Source organism: Lutjanus erythropterus, chromosome 17, assembly GCF_056507025.1.
Source record: "Lutjanus erythropterus isolate fLutEry1 chromosome 17, fLutEry1.hap2, whole genome shotgun sequence".
NCBI classification, from domain to species: Eukaryota; Metazoa; Chordata; class Actinopteri; order Lutjaniformes; family Lutjanidae; genus Lutjanus; species Lutjanus erythropterus.
Window position 1 is genome coordinate 12,227,471 of NC_139333.1, and position 6,000 is coordinate 12,233,470.

Below are 6,000 nucleotides of genomic sequence, written 5' to 3' on the forward strand. Positions count from 1 at the left end.
CATTAAATAATCCAAGGGATTCCTTCAGTCTAAAGCAAATTATTCTTCATGGCAACATCAGTAAATTAGTAAATGATCACATGTACACATCAAAACTAATTCTAAAAAGCTAGACTATTAGTTTTTCCTATTTGCAGTGAATGAAACTCTAATTTCTGCAGTATGGTGTTTCTCTTTAAGTATGTCCTACTCCAGAAAAACAGCTACTAGAAGTCAAAATCTGACAGTGCGTGGGTGGGACTGGGTAGAGGTGTTTACCGTTAAGCAAGCGCTGGGTGACATCTCCAGGGTGCCCTGCCATTGTGGGGAGCATGTCTCGTCTGTCAGTGCCTGATGAGTTTGTGCTGCACAGCCACAGCCTCGTGAGTCAGCCTGACTTGTCAACAACAGGGGTGCAGGCTGCTGTTTTGGGGCTGTGTGGAGACCACTACACACCATTACAAAACATTAACTAGTTAACTTGACAATAGTAGGGACAATGGAACTGGATTCTGGAGCTGGAGTCATCACCACCACTGTTACATGTGAGAGTTTGAGCCATTCACAGTTCAGTCCATTCATTTCAATAATTCATTAAATCTAACCAGAAGCAGGGATAACAGGGGACCACCTAGGATGCATGTTTCCTTCCGCACTGTACTATGTTTGGCAGGTGTAGTTTAGTAGACAGAAAATAGTTCCTACATGAAACTGCTAACAACAAGATCTGTGGATTATCTTTAGTAATCAGGTTATGATTTCTAGAAAGAGACACAGCTGTTCACTTTTTTAGCACCAAAAGCCAAGTGCCATCTAGTTACATTATATTCAGAAGAAAGGCAGCCATCTCTACAGCCGATATCCCCAAAACTCTGAAACTCACACCAAACAATTTAGATGGATAAACAGCACTACGGGTAAGAAGAGAAAAACATTTTTTGAATTGGGGGTGAACTGTCCCTTTAAAGAAAATAATAAAATAATAACAATTTGGTCGGTGCCCAATTACCTGCACAAAAATGCCTCTAAATGTGGACAACCAAACTTTAATAACTCATCATTTTTCTTCTGGTACAGTCATTCATTCCCGAGATGATGAGTAAAAGAAACTGTTATCAAATGTGACAAATAAAACTGTCAGAGCTCGGAGCTACTGACTCACCACTACTGAGTTTTTAAAGAACAAAGATGGCAAAATTTCCTTTCCAGTGTCATTCACACTTGACTCTACAATCTGCAGAGGAAGGAGAGGGACATGGTGAGGGGGTGGGGGATGTGAAGGGACAAAGTGAGTGTGCCACCACAGCCTCAACGATGATGACACATTTAGTGCCATGTGAAACCAAAGCGTGCAAGGCCTTTAACTGGCACCGCTCACACGAGGAGAGAACTGACTTCCCGTTGGCGCTTGTCAGAGAGGGTTGACGGTATGACAAAAAACTCTCTCTTTTTGTTACATAACAGAGCACCACTGAATTTTTACAGTTCAACACAGGGTAGTTTGACATTTTTAAAAACACACACTTTGTTCTGTTGCACGCATAAAACATGTTGCTACAGCCGCTGTCAACACTGTGATGACCTAATTTCTCCAGTTTTTTCTCACTAGATCCTGAATGCCAACATTATACCTTTCAGATAACCTAATTCCTATCATTGTGACAGGAGCTATATTTTTAGAAATCGATAATGGGCATGACATGGAATCAGATCTCACAAGACGGCTAGACAGCAGATGAAAGAATGATTATTATCATATGTCAGAGTTTAGTGGGCAAGTAAACAATCCTCCCAGTTATGATGGTGCAACATTTAACTGTGAATCACACCAAGAGAGAAGGTGACAAGGTGGGAAAACCCTCAGACATACCAAATTTCCCACTGAGAGGCTCGTCCTCAAATGCATCTCGCTCTGAATGTCACAGGTTGTCACAGAAAAGGGCATCCTCCTCTCCCCACCCCACCCAACAGAAAAATCAGTCTGCGCTGCTGCCATGTCTGCATATCTGAGAGTGAGGTGTCATAAATCTGTAGTATCATAAAATATCAGTCAACAAATCACACTGTGCCAAACGCATAAAGTGCACAGATTAACTCAAATTAAAAGGAAGCGCATAGAAAGTGCGTGTTACAGCGTTAAATAGAGGGTAATAATAAACACTGTAATCTGTGGTTTTACATGACAACGTTTTATACGGCAACACTGCAGGTTTGTGATGCTGCAGGGTACGTAACTCAAATGTTATAACACAGTACTGACATTTAATTTGCTGGGATCCAGACACCTCAAATTGCCACATTATCCTGACAGGGGTTAATCAGGGGTGTTAACAAATTAGGGGAGATCTCTGTCAGGTTGCGGCGGTAGTTTGAGTCTTAATTTTTTCGTGACAGAAGTGGAGCCACAACAATTAGTCAAGGAATCGATCAGTCGATCAAAAAAACAAAACAAAAAAACAATCAGTTCAGGGTATCTGCAGGTTTCAACAAGTTAAATTTAAGACCATTAAAACTGCAATATAACACATATTCAACACCTATTTTTTTACTGGCAAAAACAGATTTTAGTGATGTCTAAAACATGGAAAACAGTTTAAAGCTGCTCACATCTTAACTGCTTTTATATGACTAATGTTAAGCTACCAGGTGTAAGTCCATTAGCTGGTTGAGCTCCGATAAATTCTGTCCAGGCTGCACATTAGTGGTTATTGATTCCATGTTGGTTTGGTTTTGGCAAACAGGGAGCACACTGTATTTGTTGAACACCTTCAGATGTTATGAGAGATTTGAGCACTATTTTCCACATGTGGGTAACATCCAGGACTAAGAGGTGTGTTGCTGCTTTGGTGACATTTTACAAAGTTTTAAATGAATAATTTTGTCAATAAATATTTAATGAGTAATATGACTGTCTCTAAAATTTCATTTTGAATTAGTAAGTTAAAATAAACCCATAAGAGGGATAAACGTGATAACATGTTATAGAGGCTATTTTGCACACATGAATACAGATGTGCACTGAGATTTTGGCTTGCCTCTTCAGCGGAAAACAGCGTTGCAGCCAAATCCAGTACAATTGAAGTGAACAGTGACCATTTTCAAAATGTAAAAAAAGAACACAAAAAACCCACAAAATGTCTCCATACTGCTCGTGTGGTGTAATCCAAGTGTCTGTAAGCCACAACATTAAAATTTGACCCAAAAAGACGCCATTTACACCATATTTTAAGCCTAAATGTCAACTGTAGCCTCTCAGATCTGATCCACGTGCACACGCCTGAAGCAGGTACACAGGCTCTCGCCCAAGCAGTGTGGCTGCAGCAAAGAAATGATGTTCCTCTTCTATGTCGAAGTCCTCGGACATTTTCTTCTTTGTTGAAAGTTTGCAAAGTCAACTGTACGCATAACAAGTCACTATTTCTGAGCAGATCTCTCTCTGTTGTCTGAGTCACTTCCAGATAGCATGTAAACACAGATGTGAAGGTATCCCGAGATCTCGTGTCGCGCCGCTTGGGCAAGAGCCTGTGTACCCACTTCAGGCGTGTGCATGCAGATCAGGTCTGAGAGGCTACAGTTGACATTTCGGCTAAAAACATGGTGTAAATGGTGTCTTTTTGGGTCAAATGTTAATGTCACAGCTTAGGGACACTTGGATTACACCACACAAGCAGTATGGAGACATTTTGTGTTTTTGTGCCTTTTTTACATCTTAAAACTGGTCACCATTCACTTAAATTGTACTGGATTTGGCTGCAACACTGTTTCCCGCTGTTTCACCCATCCTCACATCAGCACAGGGGTGAGTAGATATTGAGCAAAATTAAATTTTTTTGGTGAGCTATCGCTTTAAGTACGGCTGTTTTTAAGTTTTAGAGTTTAAGTTTTCTGATACACTTTACAAGAAAAAAAGAACATTTGGAGAGTCAACTGTTTTTTTGTTTTTTTATGTAAAACGTGATGCAAAAATTAGTTAGGTAAAAGTTATGAGATATCAAATCATCCATCTTAACTCTCTACATCTTAGCCTTTCTTGCCCTCTGATGTTCAAGTTATATGAACTAGTTTTAAAATGCAAACGTGAATTTATCAGTTTAACATGTAATTATCGGTTATCAGTCTCGGCTGGGGAAAAAAGAATCCATGTGGTTCATTCCTAATAATCGTTAGTTTGCAGCCCTGGACAGATTGCATGTGTGTGTTTTGGGTCATCAAGTTTCCAGCTCAGTATCAGAGCTCATCAAAAGAATGCAGGCTGTGGTTGCCCCTCTGCGAGCACTGCCTGTTCATCCATTTACAACACACTGAGGAGAGGAAGTGGGCTCCTGATATCATCGGTATCAACAGCACTCGAACAAAGTTCATCTTGAGCCTAAAGCAGAGAACTGACCAAAAGAACTGCAAATGCACGACGTCACGAAATGCATATTTCTGCACATTCCGCTGCCCTGACGCTGCAAAAACACATCGCAGTGGGTACAGACGCTCAAACACACTGGATTGCATGTTTTAAACCCACACACCGGTACTTTTCTGAAGTGTCAAGCTCACTGGCTTCGCAGGTCGGCTCTGCTAATTGACTGTAAAGAAGTGTCAGCGCTGAAATACAGTGTGTCCCCAATGTCTTTACAGGCTGCACTGAGGAGCACGGGAGCGTTAGCTTCGCATGCTAGCTGCCCCAACAGACGTCGTATCCACTAAATATAGCTTAATGTCGCCCGGACAAACACAATTACAGTTTCTGCTCGACAATACGGGTGCTTTGATAGCCGTGCATTAACTTGACAGGAGTTTTTGACTCCAGTTATTCAGACCAGTTATTTATCTGACAATGAACGACCGTTTAAAAACCTGTCAAACGCGCACATCAACCGTAGCCATGCATGACGCATTCAAGTGAAACAGTTAAATACAGTACTGCCCTGTTAATTAACCCCCTACACAGGCTGAGAGCTGGACACATGCTGTCAAATGTTGACAAGCTGTCAATGACAAGTGGATGGTAATACCTGGGACCTGTTGACTCCTCCTCCCGGTCCCCTCGGGCTGCTGCTGCTGCTGCTGCTGCTGCTGGTGGTGGAAGTTCAGCCGCGCAGCTGTATTTTCTCCGCGGTGGTTACTCTTTTCAAAGTTTTCCGCCGACTCTCAAATCTGCAAACGGTGGCTCTCCTCACCAGCGCCGAGTGACATTAGCACCCCTCCCTCCTGCCGCTGCCTGTCCTCGGCGAACCGTAGGTAAAAGAGACGGCGAGCCGCTTTTCACAGAGCGGGCAAGTTTGGCACGGCTCTCGTAGAGGCAACCATTGCAGTCACGTTCTCTGGCTGTGAAATCCAACACCAGCTCTGACCCCGCCCCTTTCCTTTTCTGGGGGCCAGTCCTCAAAAGTGGATGTCCTGCTCTCTCCAGATGTGCTCACTGCTCTGCTGCTCGGATGATTCGAGGCAACTACTGCATTCCTGTTTCAGCATTTTTTATAATATGCCGCACTAGTGCACAGAGGTGAAAGAAGCACTCGTAAGTAGTAATAAAAGTAAGCAAAAAGTAAAAGCACTCAAAGGGCAGAATTGTTCCTTTCAGAGTGTTATATTATTTAAATTTTATTACTGCAAGCATTCCAAGCAAAATACATATTTTTCCCGTGGCCTGCAGCACTATTTATCCGTGGGGTAGACTGGGGATGGTTGTAACAGGGGAAGGTTGCAACAAGTCTAATTCCTCCAGTCGAAATGATGATACTCATACCGTAAATGCTCAGTTAGACTCCCTCTCCCTACCGGAGACAGGCGGCACGTTCAATATTTGCTGCTGCATTTTTTTGAGAAACAAAATAAACAAACAAAAAAAAAAAAACTTATTTTGGAGGTATTAAAGTTTTTATCATGAGCTGCATTTTTATCATACAATCCTGACCTTTTTCATTAATTAATCAAAACTTACTTAGTTTGAAACCTAGTTTCATTGACTTATAAGTGACTTGTTTAGTATATAGTAAAGGGTGAACTGAGAGTGGACTTCCTCCCTCC

The 6,000-nt window shown here is 41.9% G+C and overlaps 1 protein-coding gene across 4 annotated transcripts in view; it reads right to left on the reverse strand.

Moving 5' to 3' along the window:
• Positions 1–5,287, reverse strand: part of raraa (retinoic acid receptor, alpha a) — a 196,720-nt gene extending 191,433 nt beyond the window's left edge. For all 4 annotated transcript variants that reach the window (XM_084741513.1, XM_084741514.1, XM_084741512.1 and 1 more), the window contains exon 1: positions 4,986–5,287. The gene's annotated coding sequence lies outside the window, so the exon portion shown is untranslated. The remainder of the gene's footprint in view (positions 1–4,985) is intronic.
• Positions 5,288–6,000: the final 713 nt, after the last annotated feature.